A 22,277-nucleotide genomic window follows, 5' to 3' on the forward strand; every position below is an offset into this window, starting at 1 on the left:
CGGGGTCCCAGACTGGTGGTCTAGAACCCTTGTCCGTTCTCAACTAGAAACATCAGAGGCAGAGGGACCAGGGGGTCCAGAATGAGCCCTAAGGTCAGGCAGAGTTCACGGGCATCCTTCAGAGAGGCATCCTGGGAAGGTGATGTGGGCATCTCTGCAGATCTTCTTGTAAGGATTCAAGCCCTCAGCATCTGGGCTGGAGGCTAATGACAGAGAAATAGATCATTTAATTGTTCCCAAGCTGAGGCCAGCAGGCTGGACAGTTCTCCACTAATTGCGTTGCAGCCCTGCTCTGCCCTCAGCTTCCCAGAGTAAGAGCTTCCAACACCTTATTTCAGAGAGTTTCCCCTTGGCTGATTAATTATGCAAAAAGATTTGGTTTTTAAATCTTCCAGGTTTGACAGTTTGCGCTAGATAAACTCCTCAAGCTGTGTGCAAATAATTCATATTAAAACATGATAGCCGTTGACTCGGTGGTCAGCTGCTAAACTCAGGCTGGCTGAGTGTCAGAAGTCGACCTTTTTGTCCATGGATGGATGGCAAGGTAATCATTTGATGAGAGTAAACTATTTTATTTCTATTAAACCATGATTGGGGGCTTCCCTTGTGGCTCAGGTGGTAACGAATCTACCTGCAAGGTGGGAGACCCAGGTTCAATTCCTGGGTCAGAAAGATCCCCTGGAGAAGAGAATGGCTACCCACTCCAGTATTCTTGCCATGGAGAATTCCATGGACAAATGAGCCTGGCAGGCTACAGTCCATGGGGTTGCAAAGAGTAGGACACGACTGAGCGACTAACACTTTTAGTTTTCAAGCCACGATCATCATGTTTGCTTTTTCTAACAAACAATGAGTTGTGTAGTTGGGGGGTGCACACTGTGATTTTGTAAGGACAGGAGACGCCAGAATGCTATGTGATCTGTGGTTCCAGGACACCATCCGTTTTCTCCTCAGGTACCGGGAGGTGTACACAAGGCTACCCAGAGATGGTCATCCTCTATAGATCTGCAATGTTCTCATCCTTGGAAATCAGGTTGGTCCAGACCAGATGGTAGTTCTCAGCGGGGATGGAGGGGGGCAATGTCTGGAGACATTCTTGGCCATCACAATTGGGAGCTAATACTGGCATCGGGTGAGTGGAGACCAGGAATGCTGGGATGCTGCTGGACCTCTCACAATGCCCAGGACAGCCACCAGGATAAATGGTTGTCTCGTTTGCAACATTAACAAGACCAAGGGAATAAAAAGTCTGTCTCTGAGTGTTTGTCCTCCATCCATGCATATGCTTAAGGAAGGTGACTTTGGACTCCACCCAAGGATGGGGCTGGTCACCAGGAGAACTGACCCTGTGTTAGAAGCTTGGAAACTTCAGTCCCACCCCTGACCTCTAGGGAGGGGAAAGGAGCTGGAGGTTGAACCAATCACCAGTGGCCAATGATTTAATCAATCACGTCTCTGTAATGACACCTCCATAACAACCCAAAAGGACGTGGCTTGGAGAGCTTCCGAGTTGAATTCACGGAGGTTGGGAAGAGTGGGCACCTGGAGAGTCTTGGGAGCCCCTGCCCTTCCTCCACACCTTGCCCTGTGCATCTGCTCATTTGCCTGTTCATCTGTTCATCACATCCTTTTATAATAAATCAATAATTAGTAAGTTAACTGGTGTTCTTTATTTTTCAAGTCTTTATTGCATTTGTTCCAATATTGCTTCTGTTGTTTATGTTCTGGTGTTTTGCCCACAAGGCATGAGAGGTTTTAGCTCCCCAACCAGGGATGGAACCCATGCCCCCTGCATTAGAAGTCAAAGTCCTAACCACTGGACCACCAGAGAAGCCCCAAGCTGGTGTTCTTGAGTTCTGTGAGCAGTTCTATCAAATTAAGTGAACCCAAGATGGTGGTCATGGGAAGATTTGATTTATAGCCAGCCATCAGAAGCACAGGTGATAGCTTGGGTTTGGGGCTGGCATCTGAAGTAGAGGGTAGTCTTTGGGGACTGAGTCCTGCACACGTGGCAACTGATTCATCTCTGCATAGAGAGTAGTAGAATTGAGTGGGCTTCTCAGAGACACTGATGGCATCCAAGAATCACTTATTGGTGTAGGGAGACCTTCACACACACACACACACACACACACACACACACTGGAATTGAGTTCCTGGACCTTTTTGGAGACCCTGATCCAATAGGACTGGTGTCTTATAAGAAGAGGAGGAGACACTAGAGCTTTCTCTCCACCCACACACAGAAAAGCCATGAGAGCCCACAGCGAGAAGACAGTCATCTACAAGCCAGAGAGCAGGCCCTCACCAGACCCTGAATCTGCCCATACCTTAGTCTTGGACTTGTGGCCTGTGGAACTGGAAGAAGATCAATGTCCGTTGTTCAAGCTGCACAGGTCATTGGAATTTTGTCATGGTAACTGGGCAAACTCACACCACCCCCCAACCTGTTTCTCATTTTCTTCCCCATCTCATCAAACTTCATCCCAGCCACCCATTGACATGGGCCCCAAACTTTGCATCCCACACCCCCTTCTCTATTTGTCCACCTTTCTCCACTTTTCTACTTATCTATTAGCAACCTGTCAAGTATCCATCCATCTCTGAATATGTCCATCTATGCATAATATCAATCTATTATCTGTCTGTCAATCTGTGCATCTACCATCTATTTGTCACAATTATCAACCTATTGTTTATCTGTCTATTTATCTGTCTATTTATCTCTCTATCTATCCACTGATCTATCTGTCAATGCATCTGTCTATCCTCAATAGTTCAGGAGTAAAGAACCCACCTGCCAATGCAAGAGATGCCAAAGATGCAGGTTCGATCCCTGGGTCAGGAAGATCCCCTGGAGGAGGAAATGACAACCCACTCCAGTATGCTTGCCTGGAGAATCCTATGGACAGGAGGCCTGGCAGGCTATAGTCCATGGCATCACAGAGTTGGACACGAGCATGGATGTACAAGCATCTATCTACTGGATTGGTCAAAAAGTTCACTCAATTTTTTTCCATAAGATGTTACAGAAAAACCCTTACAAAGTTACTTTTTGGCCAACCCAATATCTGTGTATATACCTTTCTACCATCTATCTGAGTACTCATGCATATCTCAAACACACCTACACACACAATCTCAGCAAATCCTGTTGACTCCACCTTCAAACAGTTCCCCGATCACTCACTTTCTCTTGACTTGCACCAGTTCCCTCCAAGTCTGCCATATGCCTTCTGGTTTGCACAGGAGCCTCCTGCCTGATTTCTGCACATCTGCACGGTCCCCTCACAGTCCTGACACCACAGCCAGAATGACCTTCTAAGACAAAAGGCAATGTTTTCCCATCTTGGCTCAAAGCCTGTGAACAGTCTTCTGCTTGCTCGGAATCACCTTCAGCATCCACACAGAGAAATTCCAGACCCCATTCCTGCTCCCACCTCTTCTTAAGTTCACCCCTCCCCTTTCTTTCTCTGCCCTGCCTCCTGTCCTGGGACCTGCTGCCCCAGGGCCTCTGCATTTTCTGGTTCCTTTCCTGAAATGCCTCTCCCAGGTGGGTCGTCTGCATGGTCCCTCCCTTGCGCACTGCAGGCAACCTCACCACCAGTCCCAGTGTAAGACCCCACCTCTCTGTGCCCTTACCCTGCTTTCTCTCCCTGCGTGGTCACTGTCACCATACAACAAACAAGACGAAGAAGAAGTCTCGTTGAGGTTGGAGTGAAGTGAAGCCACTCACACATCATCAGTCAGTGGGGACCCAACTTGTTATTTGGAGAAATATGGGAATAGTTTTCAAATTAAACATGATGCACTGTTTAACCCAACAGCTTCCCTGATGGCTCAGCGGTAAACAATCTGCCTGCCAATGCAAGAGACACAGGTTTGACCCCTGGGTCGGGAAGATCCCCTGGAGAAAGAAATGGCAACCCACTCCAGTATTCTTGGCTGGAGAAATCCATGGACAGAGGAGCCTGGCAGGCTAGGGTCCTTGGGGTCGCAAACAGTTGGACATGACTGAGTGATTAAACACCCACAACAATAACCGTTTAACCCACCACTGTGTCTACCACAGAGAAACTCTGAAAGCATGTGAACAGAAACACACACAAAACTTTTATTAATACCAAAACTTGAGGAAAATACCAAGGTGCATCAGCAGACTGAAGGGACTAGGATGTGGGCACACCACTCACCTGGCAAGAGGGCACAGGTGTGCAGGGGCCAGCATCCCTCAAGACTCCTCACGAAGGTGGAAAGCTTCATGCAGAGAGGCCCACAGAGCGTCTGAAAGTCACCAAACCTCACCTCTGGGATGGTGAGACTCACCTGACATCTTCCCATGGCAAAGTCCTACAGACGAGGGTCAAATATGCAAACAGATGTGTCAATTCACAGCTGGGCTCTCCACAGGGGAGGGAAACCCTGGAGGCTGAAATAGAAGTCCTGACAAACAGAGCTGGAAGCATCTAGGCCAAGGCCACAGCCCCTGGCTGGAGCGAGGTGGCCATCTGTGTGTGTGCTTGTGTGTCTGCACACATCTGTGCACATGTACATTTGTGTGTCTCTAGGCTTGTGTGTCTATATCTGTGTCTGTGTGTTTGTCTGGACGTGTGCATCTGTGCATGTTTGTAACTGTATGTGTCTGTGTATGTGTATGTGTCTGTGTGTATATCTGTGTGTCCCACTGCTTATGCATGAACGTGTCTGGGCCTGGTGTACCTGCAGTCCAGGGAGGGACCCCAGTGTGGTCTCTGCACCCCACCCAAGGCAAGGAGGAGGCCACAGACCCCACAGGCAAGGAGCCCGCCCCACGGCGGGGACTGTGGGAGAAATATATGGCCCCAATTAAACTGATAGATCACACTTCAATGTAAACCAACATCAACTACCAACCACCAAAATTTAAAATTCAGCAGATGGGTTTAAAAGCCAAAGGACAAAACGGGTGGCTGGAGGGGAGACCTAGGAATGCACTCACAGAGCACGGGGAGGTTTAAAAATAAAATTTTATGAAGGAGCCATTAAGAGACATGGGATTAGAGTGAAAAAGGCCCGACAGATGTCAAAGTTTAGCAGAAGGAGGCTGAGGGGGAGGGACTATTAGAGAAAGTAGCAGCAGTGAATTTTCCAGAATGGATGGAAGAATTAACTCCTCAGATTTAGAGGGTTTGGATCCCAAGAAGTATAAATAAATATAAAACCTGTCCAGATGTGTTATAATGCAACTGCACAATACCACAAAGACGAAAAGACACTGACCAAGTCAATAAGAGAGAAAAGACAGACTTCCTGGAAAAGGAGCCACATTTAGACCTACAGCCACTCCTCAGCAGAACAACAGACCCAGATGAAACCAGCCATGTCTTTATATGATGGAACAGACATTTCTGAAAGTAAGAAATTGAATCCAAAAGAACGCATTTAATGCCCAAAAGCAGGCAAGCAGTGCATGTGTGCTTAGTCGCTAAGTCGTGTCCGACTCTGTGCGACCCCATGGACTGTAGCCCACCAGGCGCCTCTGTCCATGGAATTCTGCAGGCAAGAATACTGGAGTGGGTTGCCATTTCCTTCTCCGGGGGATCTTCCTGACCCAAATGTCGAGCCCGCATCACCTGCTTGACAGGTGGATGCTTTACCACTGCACCCCCTGTACTTCTGGTAACCCTACCTTTTTAAAAAAACTTTTGTCCCCTCATCTCCTGTTATTTCTATTCCAGAACATTGAAAATTCATTTTATCTGCTCAATCCATACTCATTGTCAAAGTTCAATAGACACTAGTGATGATGATGATGATGATAAATGGAAAAACTGCTATTCACCTTATAATCACTGTCTCACTTAAGTCTAGGAGTCAACAGAAGTTTAACACATTGGATGCTTGCACAAGTGACACAGCTCAAACCCGGCCCTGTGGCTTTGGGCCACACACCCTGGGTTTTAAACCCGTCCAGTCTATTTCCAACCAAGCCATTTCTAGCTCCGAGAAATGCCCAGACAACCATGCCCTACAGCACATCCCCACCAGAGTCAGCTGTCATAGGAACGGCAAGCATCATTCTGGGGACAGAGGGCCAGCCTTGCCCACTGCCGAGAACTTACACCAGGAGAGAGTTGCTATGGGTCTTATGGGAAGGCATCTTCAGAACTCTGGTTTGAGGTCTTCCCCAACCAGCACCTTCTTCTGTTGCAGCTGCCAAGATCAATTCATTTACACGTTTTTCTCTCAAAGCTTACTCAGCCCCATTCCATGCACTGGCCTCCAGCTGCAATGAGTATATCGAGTCCTGGGACCCCTGTGGGCCCACCTGCCTGGACTCCTGAGCCTCCCTGCCTCAGCTCCATGTTTCCCCATCTTGGGAATCCATTCCTGGAACCCATGTCTTTCCCTTTAGTTTCTAAGCTGAGAACACCCTGGATGTGATGTCAAAGCTTTGCACTTTTCTTGGCCCCCAGGTATGGCTGCTGCTGCCTCAGGCCATTACAGGGAAATCTCTTCCAATAGCACCCCTGTTCTCAAGGCTGCTCCCCACCAATCACTCCCCCGTCAGAACCCCCATTTGGGCTTGAAACAAACTCATCCTATGAAATCCCTGTTCCCTGAGACACACAGGAGCTCGTAGAAAGCCCAAAGGATTTCTAAAAAGAGAGGAAGTTTAGCCATTGGGACTGACTGGGTAGTTCTGTTCATTCATCTCACAGCCACTGGCTCAGTCCTCTGATGAGAGTGTATCTGTCTCCCATCATCAACCAGCTGGGTGTCTAAGCAGGAAGGTAGATATCCACGCAGGTAGATGGTGATACACAGGTAAGGCAGCAATGTGGAATACTGGTAGGCTCATGGGCTCACTTTCATTCTTAGCATCAAGGTCAGTTCCTGGTGGCAGAGAAGAATGCCAAGGTCACCAGGATGAACAATGACCAAGGAAGACGATGGGCTCAAATGTGGAGTCAGTTTTAGAAGAGCAGGTGGGGAAGAATTGAAAGCACAGAGGACACTGCAGGAGAGGACCAACCAGCCCTTCCTGGCCAGCATCCCTCCCTGCCCTTCCACTATCTCTCTTCCCTGCCAGCATCTCTCCTTTCCCTACCAGCATCCCTCTCCTGGACCGAAAGTACCTTAGTACAGAGTTTCCCACTATTTGCTGCCTTGGGAGTTGTTGAAGATGATTCCATAGTGAAATGGGTTTTGGAAATTCTTCTTCCTACTGCCTCCCCCATTCAAGAAACTCACATGCACACTGCATGCTGAAGACTCTGAGCAACTTTGCAGCAAAGAGTCTGGTGCAACTTTGTTACACGCAGCCACTCCTTGAACTTCATGCATCCCGGAAATATTTATTGAGTGCAGACTGTGTGCCAGGCAATGTTATGGGACCTGGGGGGGGAGGGCAGCAATGAACCCCTGCCCCCTCCCCTGGGCCTGTTTTCTAGGAAGGAGACACACAGTCAGCCGTGATGCTCACTGGAGAAAAATCAAAGAAGTCAAGGACTGCTGGACCTTCCCCCCCGGTGTGTGGACATGCTCACAGGAGCAGAGCTGAGTGAAGTGAGGGCAGGGCCATGGACCATCTAGACTGTGTCCCGGGGGGGGCAGCAGGGGGGCTGGACCCTGAGCCACAGCAAGGGGACAGTGGGGCTGGAGCATGGGAGCAGGAGGTGGGTAAGAAATCAGATTGAATGAGAAGTAAGACCAGGAGACGAGTGGGGTCTGAATGTGGGGGCTTCTGCCTCAGCAGGGACTTTCATTCCCCAGATTCAAGTTCACTGACAATGACAGAGCCCCAGGGGATCCCGAGTGAGCAAGACCAGCAACAAATCTGTCTTAGTGGAGCCTTCGTGTTGCAGATGGCATGTCCTTGCTCTGGAACCCGAGACTCTTCTATTGAGTTCACCATAAAGCCTCTAGGTGTGTTTTTCCACCGAGGATACCTCTGCTGTCCAGGGCCTTCAGGTCATGGGGCCCACATGGCAAACTGCTGGTACAACCTCTGGACCCACTCTGGGTACCACTCAAAGCTGGTGAGCTCTGCCTTACTCATCAAAAGGGAGGATACTGGCAGGCTACAGTCTGTGGGGTCGCACAGAGTCAGACACAATTGAGCGCACGTATACACACATTACAACTTTAAGGGTGTCTCTCATCCCCCAGGATATCATGCTGGTTTTAATTTATTTTGGTTTTGACTTTTGACCAGAGAAGGCTGGTGTTCTAGAGACATCCTCTCTGTAATAGCTCTGACCCCAAAAGACCATGGCGCAAGCTGGGGATTTAACCAACGTTAAAGGTTCCAATCATAAGCTGCAGAGTCAGAGAAATGACCACCGAGTAGGTCCTTGAGCCTAGTAAGGAGTATCATTGGGCAGGGGGAGGTGTTCTTAGGAACAATTTCTGTAAGGGAGTGAAGAAACAGAATCAAACTACATGGTTGCAACACTAACCAGCCTCCACCCTATCTCTCATTGAAACATCCTATTTTTAGCTGCTTTAACAATTAGGTTGGGTGACAGTCGAGCCTCACTGGCCTGGGAACAATTCCATCACCTTGGTGACTTTGCACATCTCTGGCCCAATCCATGACTTGATGATCAGATAGACATCCTCTCAAATAACAGCCTCGTTTCTGCTGTTTCCAAGTTTCAGGGGTCACCTTTACCAGAGCTTCCCAGAAGCCCTTATCTGCTGACGGTGGTAGAGAAGAGAAGCGAGTCCTGTGAATAAACACAGGGTGACTGGTGTGGAACAGCATGTTTGGGGCGCAGAGACCAGCTCCCCCACCCAGGCCTCCTTCAGAATTCTCTTGCAGTCCATCTGTTTGTTCTTCAGGGCTCCCCAGCTGCAGTCACTGCCTCGGCCAAATCCAGATCAGAGCAATTAGCTGGATAATTGCTCTAATGAGAGCATGGAATGAAGTGCCAGGACGATCTCACCCTGGCAGAATTAAATGGGTAAACTGCTGTCTGTGGCTCTTTGGGGCTCTGGCAGCTTCCTCTGTGATATCCGTGGGCTGTTTGCCAAGGTTTGATCCTTTGACACTAGAAGAACTAATGGAAAAATACGATGTAGGATTTTACTATATGGTTATGAGTTTGGGGAATGGCAACAATCAAGACAAGAATAAAATATAGAGTACAGGTTATAAGCACAGATTTTAGTGTCAGACTGCCTGAAATAGAATCTTGTACTACTTAGAACGGCAAAGGCATGACTGAGTTACTAATCTTCCATAAATAGTGTCTACCTCGTTGGGATGACTTGGGGATTAAATAAGAAATACATAAAATAACTTTGAAGGGTTCCCAGCACAGATGCATGCCCAGGAAATGTTAGCCTAAAATGCAACAAAATTATTCCTTTATTAATCAATATAAGTAATTGATTTTCAAGAAAAGTATTAAGACTTCTAAGGGTCAAAAACATTGCAAAGGTCTTGGAGATAACTGGCCATGGTGCCTGCCCCATGCTTCAGTCAATATAGGTGAGCCGGCAGGTCAGTGATTACCATTCAGAACAGAAAAAGTGCCATGACAGAGGGAGATATTGGATGCCAGGAGAACACAGGAAAGGAGAACTATACTAGGACAAGGGTCTGGTCTTCATGTCGAGCAGTAAATATGAAATTTTTGAAGATTTACAGAAAGAAAAATGCATGATCAGACCTGGAAGGATGTGCATAAAATTAACTACAAGCAGTGTATCCTGTATGATCTCTTTTTGTAAAAAAAAAAAAAAAAAAGAAAGAAAGAAAAAAAATATGTATATACACACACATATAACTATTCCCTTCTCCAGGGGATCTTTCCAACCCAGGGATCAAACCCAGGTCTCTCTCATTACAGGCAGGTTCTTTACCCTCTGAGCCACCAGAGAAACCCAAGAAAACTGGAGTGGGTAGCCTATCTCGTCTTCTGGGAATCTTTCTGATCCAGGGATCAAACTGGGGTCTTCTGTATTGCAGGTGCATTCTTTACCAGTGGAGCCACCAGGGAAGCCCAAGGAGGGTGAATACAAGTAGAGAACAGCAGAATCATGAGTTAAGCAGAGCACTCAGAGGATGGGGAAGCTGAGGCAGATCAAACGTGTGGACCACAGGACCAAAAGCGCTGTACCGAAATGGAGTTCCCCAAATCTGCACAGGCATCTCCCCGAGTGTCTTACTGGGCATGGAGCCTCACGTGCACAGGATGAAACTTCATGAAGTCAGACAAAGGAAAACTGGACAACACGTAGTTCACACGTAAGACTGGGAAATGTTGGATCCAGTGAGCCAAAGTGAAGAGCCCTTGTTTTGAACACATAGCAGAAAATGCAGAAGGACCACACTCTAGGGGTAGGAATAAATTAATAAAGACCCAAAGTAAAAGCTAATCTAGAACCTCCCTTTAAAAAATCTAAACACAAGACTTGAAAGGATGGAGCTCATCCTCAAGATCCTTAACAGGCTTCCAGAACAAAGCCCAGGCCTCTTATTTGAAAATTCAACAAAATCCAGAACTCAACTATGTAAAATTCACAAAGTTCAACAACCAATCCAAAATTACCCGTTAGACTAAGAAGCAAAAAATGAGATCACAGTCAAGGAAAATATTAGTCATTAGAAACAGACCCAGGAATGACACAGATTTTGAAATCATCTGCCAAGTACTTTCAAACAGCTGTTATTAATATGTGGGAGGATTCAAAAGAAAATATGAACATAATGAAGAGAAAATAGGAGGATATAAAATAAAGAGTTCTATGAAAACCTACAAGACATCCTAGAACTAACACCCAAAAAAGATGTCCTTTTCATTATAGGGGACTGGAATGCAAAAATAGGAAGTCAAGAGATACCGGGAGTAACAGACAAATTTGGCCTTGGAGTATACAATGAAGCAGGGCAAAGGCTAACAGAGTTTTGCGAATAGAATGCACCAGTCATAGCAAACACCCTCTTCAAACAACACAAGAGAAGACTCTACACATAGATATCACCAGATGGTCAATACTGAAAGTAGATTGATTATATTCTTTGCAGCCAAAGATGGAGAAGCTCTATATAGTCAACAGAAACAAGACCGGGAGCTGACTGAGGCTCAGATCATGAGCTCCTTATTGCCAAATTCAGACTTAAACTGAAGAAAGTAGGGAAAACCACTAGAGCATCCAGGTATGACCTAAATCAAATCCCTTATGATTATACAGTAAAAGTGACAAATAAATTCAAGGGGTTAGATCTGATAGACTGAGTGCCTAAAGAACTACGGACAGAGGTTCATACATTGTACAGGAGGCAGGGATCAAGACCATCCCCAAGAAAAAGAAATGCAAAAAGGCAAAATGTTTGTCTGAGGAGGCCTTACAAATAGCCGAGGAAAGAAGAGAAGCTAAAGGCAAAGGAGAAAAGGAAAGATATACTCATTTGAATGTGGAGTCCCAAAGAATAGGAAGGAGAGATAAGAAAGCCCTCCTCAGTGATCAATGCAAAGAAATAGAGGAAAACAACATAATGGGAAAGACTAGAGATCTCTTCAAAAAAATTAGAGGTACCAAGGGAACATTTCATGCAAAAATGGGCACAATAAAGGCCAGAAATGGTATGGATCTAACAGATGCAGAAGATATTAAGAAGAGGTGGCAAGAATACACAGAAGAACTGTACAAAAATAATCTTCATGACCCAGATAACCACAATGGTGTAATCACTCACCTAGAGCCAGACATCCTGGAATGTGAAGTCAAGGGGGCCTTGGAAAGCATCACTACAAACAAAGCTAGTGGATGTGATGGAATTCCAGTTGACCTATTTCAAATCCTAAAAGATGATGTTGTGAAAGTGCTGCACTCAATATGCCAGCAAATTTAGAAAACTCAGAAGTGGCCAGAGGACTGGAAAGGTCATTTTTCATCCCAATCCCAAAGAAAGACAATGCCAAAGAATGCTCAAACTACCACACAATTGCACTCATCTCACATGCTAGCAAAGTAACGCTCAAAATTCTCCAAGTCAGGCTTCAACAGTATGTGAACCATGAACTTCCAGATGTCCAAGCTGGTTTTAGAAAAGGCAGAGGAACAAGAGATCAAATTGCCAGCATCCTTTGAATCATTGAAAAAGCGAGAGAGTTTCAGAAAACTATATACTTCTGCTTCATTGACTATGCCAAAGCCTTTGACTCTGTGGATCACAACAAACTGTGGAAAATTCTTCAAGAGATGGGAATACCAGACCACCTTATCTGCCTCCTGAGAAATCTATATGCAGGTCAAGAAGCAACAGTTAGAACTGGACATGGAACAACAGACTGGTTCAAAATTGGGGAAAGAATACATCAAGGCTGTATATTGTCATCTTACTCATTTAACTTATATGCAGAATACATAGTGCGAAATGCTGAGCTGGATGGAGCCCAAGCTGGAATCAAGATTGCTGGGAGCCAGATACGTAGATGACAGCACCCTTATGGCAGAAAGCAAAGAAGAACTAAAGAGCCTCTTGATGAAAGTGAAAGAGGAGAGTGAAAAAGTTGGCTTAATACTCAACATGCAGAAAACCAAGATCATGGCATCCAGTCCCATCTCTTCGTGGCAAATAGATGGGGAAACAATGGAAACAGTGACAGACTTTATTTTGGGGGGCTCCAAAATCACTGCAGATGGTGACTGCAGCCCTGAAATTAGAAGGTGCTTACTCCCTGGAAGAAAAGCTCTGACCAACCTAGACAGCATATTACAAAACAGAGGCATAACCTTGCCAACAAAGGTCCATTTAGTCAAAGCTGTGGTTTTTCCAGTAGTCATGTATGGATGTGAGAGTTAGACTGTGAAGAAAGCTGAGTGCTGAAGAATTGATTCTTTTGAACTGTGGTGTTGGAGAAGACTCTTGAGAGTCCCTTGTACTGAAAGGAGGTCAAACAAGTCCATCCTAAAGGAAATCAGTCCTGAATATTCATTGGAAGGATTGGTGCTGAAGCTGAAACTCCAATACTTTGGCCACCTGATGTGAAGAACTGACTCATTGGAAAAGACCCTGATGCTGGGAAAGATTGAAGGCAGGAGAAGGGGATGACAGAGGATAAGATGCTTGGATGGCATCACAGACTTGATGGACATGAGTTTGAGCAAGCTCCGAGAATTGGTGATGGACAGGAAAGCCCGGTGTGCTGCAGTCCATGGGGTCACAAAGACTCATACATGACTGAGAGACTGAACTAACTAACTAAAATAAAGAGAAAAATCTAGGGTTGAAAATGTAGTGCATTAAAAAGAAAACACTGTTAAAAAAAATGGACTAATTCCTGGAAAAATAATCCTTCAAAACTAAGATTTAAGGTAAGTTTTAGATAAAACATCAAAAAGTTCATGAAAAATTTTGATAAGTTGGAATTTATTAAAATTAAAATACTCACCTCAAAAGGTACTGTTGGAAATGACAAGCCACAAGTGGAAAAAAATTTGCAAAAGACTTATCTGATAAGGAATGTGATCTAAAATGTATAAATTACTCTTAAAAACTCAACAGTAGGAAAATGAACAACCCAGCTTTAAGTTGGGCAGAATATTTGAACAAGAACCTCATCAGAGAAGATATGCACATGGAAAATGAGCACACAAAAATACGCTTAACATTATACATCATAAGGAATTATGGGTTAAAACAACAATGAGATGTCATTACACACCTACCTGACCTGCCTCTTGAGAAACCTATATGCAGGTCAGGAAGCAACAGTTAGAACTCGACATGGAACAACAGACTGCTTCCAAATAGGAAAAGGAGTACATCAAGGCTGTATATTGTCACTCTGCTTATTTAACTTCTATGCAGAGTACATCATGAGAAATGCTGGGCTGGAAGAAGCACAAGTTGGAATCAAGATTGCTGGGAGAAATATCAATAACCTCAGATATGCAGATGACACCACCCTTAGGGCAAAGTGAAGAGGAACTAAAAAGTCTCTTGATGAAAGTGAAAGAGGAGAGTGAAAAAGTTGGCTTAAAACTCAACATTCAGAAAACTAAGATCATGGTATCTGGTCCCATCACTTCATGGCAAATAGATGCAGAAACAGTGGAAACAGTGTCAGACTTTATTTTTTGGGGCTCCAAAATCACTGCAGATGGTGATTGCAGCCATGAAATTAAAAGATGCTTACTCCTTGGAAGGAAAGTTATGACCAACTTAGATAGCATATTAAAAAGCAGAAACATTACTTTGCCAACAAAGGTCCGTCTAGTTAAGGCTATGGTTTCTCCAGTAGTCATGTATGGATGTGAGGGTTGGACTGTGAAGAAAGCTGAGTGCCGAAGAATTGATGCTTTTGAACTGTGGTGTTGGAGAAGACTCTTGGGAGTCCCTTGGACTGCAAGGAGATGCAACCAGTCCATCCTAAAGGAGGTCAGTCCTGGGTGTTCATTGGAAGGACTGATGCTAAACTGAAACTCCAATACTTTGGCCACCTCATGCGAAGTGTTGACTCATTGGAAAAGACCCTGATGCTGGGAGGGATTGGGGGCAGGAGGAGAAGGGGACAACAGAGGATGAGATGGCTGGATGGCATCACTGACTCGGTGGACATGAGTTTGAGTAAACTCTAGGAGTTGGTGATGGACAGGGAGGCCTGGTGTGCTGCAATTCATGGGGTTGCAAAGAGTCGGATACGACTGAGCTACTGAACTGACTGACTGACTGAGAGTAGGTAAAAATCTGAAAAACTGATGATACCAAATGCTGAAAGTGAAAGTCGCTCAGTCGTTTCTGACTGTGACTCCATGGACTGTCCATGGAATTGTCCAGGCCAGAATACTGGAGTGGGTAGCCTATCCCTTCTCCATGGGATCTTCCTAACCCAGAATCGAACTGGGGTTTCCTACATTGCAGGCAGATTCTCTACCAACTGAGCTATCAGGGAAGCCAAAATGCTGAAGAGGATGTGTATTAATTTCATAGGGATCCAAAACTCAATATAAGCTAAAATTATAAAAAGTTTTAGGACAAAACATCACAGGAAAAATCTTTTTCAGTTTAGGGTAGGCAAAATTTCTTTTATAAGACAAAAACAAACCACAGATGACAAAAATGATATAATGAACTTTTTCAGATTCAAACTTTTATTCTTCAAAAATACTATTAAGAACATGAAAACACAACTGCAATATGGTGGAGGGGGGATTACAATACTTCCATCTAGAAAAGGACTTGAATTCAAAATCTATATGTTTTACAAATCTTTATGACTCAACATGAGAAGACAACCAAGTTTGTAAAAAGTGGGCTAAAAATTTGAACACTTTACAAAAGTATACACAGGTGCCATATAAGTACATGAAAAGGTCAACTATGTTAGTCATCAAGAAAATGCAAATTCAAACCACGCAACAAAAACACCATCAATAAACTTAAAGAGTTTCATTACCAAGTGTTGGTGTGAATATGCAACAATTCAAACAGAGGTCCTGGCTCACACAAGAGTGCATTGATACAATCACGTTGATACTGTGCTGCGGCGTATTCTTGAAAAGTTGACTATACACTTGCAATATAACCCAAAATTCCACTCCTAGGTATTTATCCAAGAGGAACAATAGTCAATGCTCCAAAAAATGACTTGACATGAATGTTTACAACATCCTCCTTCACAACCCAACTCAAATATCAGGTTGGCCAAAAAGTTCATTCAGCTTACAGAAAAGCCTGAATGAAGTGTTTGGCCAAACCAATACCTGCCAACAAGTGAATGAAAGTAGGGCTTCCCATATGGTATAGTGGTAAAGAAGCCACCTGCCAATGCAGGAGATGAAAGAGATGTGGGTTCGATCCCTGGGTCAGAAGATTCCCTGGAGGTCATAGCAACTCACTCCAGTGTTCTTGCCTGGAGAATCCCACGAACAGAGGAGCCAGGCAGGCTACAGTCCATGGAGTCGCAAAGAGTCGGACATGACTGAAGTGATTTAGCACATTGTTGCAATGCTTCCCAGTTGGCGCTGGTGGTAAAGAACACATCTGCCAATGCAGAAGACTTAAGAGATGCAAGTTCGATCCCTGGGCTGGGAAGATCCACTGGAGTAAGAAATGACAACTCACTCTGGTATTTTTGCCTGCAAAATTCCATGGACAGAGAAGCCTGTTGTGGTACAGCCCGTGGGGTCGCAAAGAGTTGGAACAGACTGCACAACTAACACTTTCACTTTTTTCGTAGTTGGGTATGTAACAAATCCAAAAGAATATACAAACTGTAGAACTAAAAGTGAATTTAGCTAGTTCCTGTATAGAGAGCCAATATGGAAAAGAATCAAAAGGATGGCTATATAAGAACAAGAAACAAACAGAAAATAACTATTTAAGTGATATAATTTACAATGGAATAAAAATACTAGAAATCGGCCTAACACATGATGTGCAAAGATCTCTATAAATCTAAAGAACATTACTGAAAAAACGTAAATAAGTGGTGGCATTTTTATTGTGGTTTGCGGGCCTCAGTAGAGACATGTCAATTCTATGATTAAGGCATTGAAACATATATAATATTATATATGAAACGAATCGCCAGTCCAGGTTCGATGCATGATACTGGATGCGTGGGGCTGGTGCACTGAGACAACCCAGAGGGATGGTACGGGGAGGGAGGTGGGAGGGAGGTTCAGGATGGGGAACACGTGTATACCCGTGGTGGACTCACGTTAATGTATGGCAAAACCAATACAATATTGTAAAGTAATTAGCCTCCAATTAAAATAAATAAATTTATATTAAAAAAAAGAACACTAAATATTGTAAAGATGACAATTCTCAAATGGTCTGTAAATGTACTGTAACAGTAATCACAATCCCAGAAATAGTTGTGAAAATTTAAAACCTAATTCTAAAATTTGCATCAAAATGAGCAAGACTAGCCAAGATAATTGAGAAGAAAAATAAAACTGGAATACTTGTCCATCAGATATCAGGGTTTATTCTAAAGCTACAGTAATTAAAGCAGTGGGTGCTGGGTCAAGGACAGACAAACGGACCAATGGAACAGACTAGAGGGTCCAGAAGTGACTGCATATATCCAGTCATTTGATTTAGGACAAAGTTGACAGTGCTTCAGAGAATGATGGTAAAGCATCTGGGGTCAACTGACTGTTCACTTGGAAAGCCACATTTCTTTACCCTTACCTCACACCACTCAATAATCAACCAAACTCCATTTGGACTATAGCTTTAAATATGAAAGGTGAAACAATACAGCATCGGAAAGAAACATTGTATTTTTATCTGACAAAAAGGTGCTCAAAAGCCTCCGATTTTTGCTCTTCAAAGGAGAAAAATATTTGTGATTAATTTAAACTAAATCAATGCAAATACATTTTAATTATTATCCATTATGAAAAAAAACAAACAAACAGAAAAAAAGAAAACATAAGAGAACAAATTTAGGACCTTAGGACAGATAAAAATTTCTTTATCTGGTAACTCTTTCTTATCTAGTCTAAGATAAATTAGACTTCATTAAGAACTTCTGTTATCAAAAGACCATCAGAGATGGAAAATCCAAATCACAGAGGAGGGAAATATTTTCTATACACACATCCGATAAAGACTCATTTCTAGAATACATAAAGAGTTCTCACAAATGAATAAGAAGGCAATCTCATAGAAAAAATGGACAACAGCTTTGAATTGGAGCTTCAGAATGTGGGATGCACATGTGGCCATAACTATATTAAGGTGTTCAAATTCATTCATCATCAGGGAAATATTAATACAAATCAAAACTACACTCAGAGGACTTCCTTGGTGGTCCAGTGGTTAAAAATCCACCTGCCGGTGCAGAGATCATGGGTTTGATCCTTGGTCCAGGAAGATGCCACATGTCACGGAGCACCTAAGCCCCTGTACCACAACCACTGAAGCCTGCAAGCCCTAGAGCCTGTGCTCTGCAGCAAGAGAAGCCGCCGCAATGAGAAGCACAGGCACTGTAATGGAGAGCAGCCCCTGCTCACTGCAACTAGAGAAAGCTGCGTCAGCAACAAAGACTCAGCGCAGTCAAAAATAAAAAGTAAATTAAAAACAAGCAGAACTACAGAGGTACTACTGCATGTCTACCAGAATGACTAAAATAAAATGAAATGAAATAAAAGAGAGTATTCTGACTGTGGGTGGAATACCTACAAACCCGGTTCACAGCAGCTACAATAGAATTGGAGGGTACTCTGGAAAATGTGATCTGTCTCTACTGCATAGGAATTCTAGCTCCCTCATCCCCCCGTCCAATGTCCAGTGTGGTCAGGCAGTGCTCCTATGTCTGGCAGCTACACTACCTGGAACAGGAGGTCTGCAGGGTTGCAAGAGCAAAGAGAGGGGTGAGAAAAGAGGTGGAAAGTTCTCAAGGGCCAGGCTCTGCCCTCAGACCACCTAATGCTCAGTCACTGGCCCCAATGTAAGTGTCAGAGAAAATGAGGGCTGGAGACAAGTGGACAGCCACTTGGAGATTTTTTTTTTAATTGATCTCTACTGCATATATTTCACTAAAATAATTTGAGATGAATCAAAAATGTCAATATAAAAAATCAAAACAGGGAGTAATGACTGCATAATCACATGGCAGGAAACATTTTACTGGGTAAATTATAAAACCTGAAGCTACAAAAGAAAACACTCATATTTGGTTATATAAAAATAAAAATTTTCTACAGGATGAAACAAGCATCAGAAGCACATTCAAAAGTCAAATGTCAACAGCAAATATTTTAAAAGAAATAAAGGGATAGGGGGAGAGAGGAAGGGAGGGAGTACAGAAGGAAAGAAGGAAGGATAAAGACACACTTCAAATAACAGATTAAATCTAAATTCTTTAATGTATGAAGAGCACCTAAAAATCTGTAACAGAACAACCAACTGCCCAGAGAAATGTACAAAGAATAAGAAATGACCATTCATAAACAAGACAGCACATGTGGTTCTTTTTTTTTTTCCCTGTGTCTATTTAATCTCCAGTCTCATTCAATGGCTGCAGAGTCTTTGATGCACATTTAACAGATCTTTATTGAGTTTCTACTATGTACCAGGCTCTGAGATAGAGAAATTCAGAAATGTTGATTTATTTGATCTAATTGATTGATTTCAAAAACTTATAGCATAATGGACATTCAAAGATTTTATATGGTTTTTCTAACCATTTTTATTGAAGTATAGTTAATTTACAATGTTAGTTGCCAAGTACAGCAAAGTGATTCAGTTATACATATATCCATATATATTCTTTTTCAGATTCTTTTCTATTATAGGTTATTATAAGATATTGAGTATAGTTCCCTGTGCTATACAGTAGCTCCTTGTTGTTTTATCAGTTTTTATATATCAGTTCAGTTCAGTTGCTCAGTCGTGTCTGACTCTTTGCGACCCCATGAATTGCAGCACACCAGGCCTCCCTGTCCATCACCAACTCCTGGAGTTTACTCAAACTCTTGTCCATTGAGTCGGTGATGCCATCCAGCCATCTCATCCTCTGTTGTCCCCTTCTCCTCCTGCCCCCAACCCCTCCCAGCATCAGGGTCTTTTCCAATGAGTCAACTCTTCCCATGAGGTGGCCAAAGTATTGGAGTTTCAGTTTAGCATCAGTCCTTCCAATGAACACCCAGGACTGATCTCCTTTAGGATGGACTGGTTGCATCTCCTTGCAGTCCAAGGAACTCTCAAAAGTCTTCTCCAACACCACAGTTCAAAGCATCAATTCTTCGGTGCTCAGCTTTCTTCACAGTCCAACTCTCACATCCATACATGACCACTGGAAAAACCATAGCCTTGACTAGACAGACTTTGTTGGCAAAGTAATGTGGTTGGTCATAACTTTCCATCCAAGGAGTAAGCGTTTTTTAATTTCATGGCTGCAGTCACCATCTGCAGTGATTTTGGAGCCCAAAAAAATAAAGTCTGACACTGTTTCCACTGTTTCCCCATCTATTTGCCATGAAGTGATGGGGCCAGATGCCATGATCTTAGTTTTCTGAATGTTGAGCTTTAAGCCAACTTTTTCACTCTTCTTTTTCACTTTCATCAAGAGGCTCTTTAGTTCCTCTTCACTTTGCCCTAATGGTGGTGTCATCTGCATATCTGAGGTTATTGATATTTCTCCTGGCAATCTTGATTCCAGCTTGTGCTTCTTCCAGCCCAGCATTTCTCATGATGTACTCTGCATAGTAGTTAAATAAGCAGGGTGACAATATACAGCCTTGACATACTCCTTTTCCTATTTGGAAGCAGTCTGCTGTTCCATGTCCAGTTCTAACTGTTGCTTCCTGACCTGCATACAGGTTTCTCAAGAGGCAGTTCAGGTGGTCTTGTATTCCCATCTCTTTCAGAATTTTCCACAGTTTATGGTGATCCACACAGTCAAAGGATTTGGCATAGTCAATAAAGCAGAAATAGTTATTTTTCTGGAACTCTCTTGCTTTTTCCATGATCCAGCGAATGTTGGCAATTTGATCTCTGGTTCCTCTGCCTTTTCTAAAACCAGCTTGAACATCTGGAAGTTCACGGTTCATGTATTGCTGAAGCCTGGCTTGGAGAATTTTGAGCATTACTTTACTAGCGTGTGAGATGAGTGCAATTGTGTGGTAGTTTGAACATTCTTTGGCATTGCCTTTCTTTGGGATTGGAATGAAAACTGACCTTTTCCAGTCCTGTGGCCACTGCTGAGTTTTCCAAATTTGCTGTCATATTGAATGCAGCACTTTCACAGTATGATCTTTTAGGATTTGAAATAGCTCAACTGGGATTCTATCACCTCCATTAGCTTTGTTCGTAGTGATGCTTTCTAAGGCCCACCTGACTTCACATTCCAGGATGTCTGGCTCTAGGTCAGTGATCACACCATCATGATTGTCTGGGTCATGAAGCTCTTTCTTGTACAGTTCTTCTGTGTATTTTTGCCACCTCTTCTTAATATCTTCTGCTTCTGTTAGGTCCATACTATTTCTGTCCTTAATCGAGCCCATCTTTGCATGAAATGTTCCCTTGGTATCTCTAATTTTCTTGAAGAGATCTCTAGTCTTTCCCATTCTGTTGTTTTCCTCTATTTCTTTGCATTGATTGCTGAGGAAGGCTTTCTTATCTCTTCTTGCTATTCTTTGGAACTCTGCATTCAGATGGGTATATCTTTCCTTTTCTCCTTTATTTCACTTCTCTTCTTTTCACAGCTATTTGTAAGGCCTCCTCAGACCACCATTTTGCTTTTTTGCATTTCTTGTCCATAGGGATGGTCTTGATCCCTATCTCCTGTACAATGTCATGAACCTCCGTCCGTAGTTCATCAGGCACTCTATCAGATCTAGTCCCTTAAATATATTTCTCACTTCCACTGTATAATCATAAGTGATTTGATTTAGGTCATACCTGAATGGTCTAGTGGTTTTCCCTACTTTCGTCAATTTAAGTCTGAATTTGGCAATAAGGAGTTCATGATCTGAGCCACAGTCAGCTCCCGGTCTTGGTTTTGCTGACTGTATAGAGCTTCTCCATCTTTGGCTACAAAGAATCTAATCAATCTGATTTTGGTGTTAACCATCTGGTGATGTTCATGTGTAGAGTCTTCTCTTGTGTTGTTGGAAGAGGGTGTTTGCTATGACCAGTGCGTTCTCTTGGCAAAACTCTATTAGCCTTGTGTATATGTTAATCCCAACCTCCTAATTTATCTCTCTGTTCCCCAGGCATCCACTATCCCCTTTGGAAACTGTAAGTTCATTTTCTATGTTTGTGAGTCTATTTGTTTTCTAAATAAGTTCATTTATATCACTTTTTAGATTCCACATATAAGTATTTGTCTTTCTCTTTCTTACTTATTTGACTTAGTACTGGGCTTCCCTGGTAGCTCAGATGGTAAAGAAATCTGCCTGCAATGCAGGAGACCCAGGTTTGATCCCTGGACCAGGAAGACCCCCAGGAGAAGGGAATGGCAATCCACTCCAATATTCTTGCCTAGAGAAGTCCATGGACAGACCATGGGGTCTCAGAGTCTGACATGACTGAGTGACTAACACTTTCACTTTCTTCACTTAGTATGATCATCTCTAGGTCCATCCATGTTACTGCAAAAGCCATTACTTCATTCCTTTTTATGGCTGAGAGGTATTTCATTGAATATATTTGCCACTTCTTCTCTATTCATTCATCTGTCCATGGACACTTAGGTTGCTTCCATGTCTTCAGTTCAGTTCAGTTCAGTTCAGTCGCTCAGTCGTGTCCGACTCTTTGCGACCCCATGAATTGCAGCATGCCAGGCCTCCCTGTCCATCATCAACTCCTGGAGTTCACT

Source organism: Bos indicus, chromosome 16 (genome assembly GCF_029378745.1).
Source record: "Bos indicus isolate NIAB-ARS_2022 breed Sahiwal x Tharparkar chromosome 16, NIAB-ARS_B.indTharparkar_mat_pri_1.0, whole genome shotgun sequence".
Classification (NCBI taxonomy): domain Eukaryota; kingdom Metazoa; phylum Chordata; class Mammalia; order Artiodactyla; family Bovidae; genus Bos; species Bos indicus.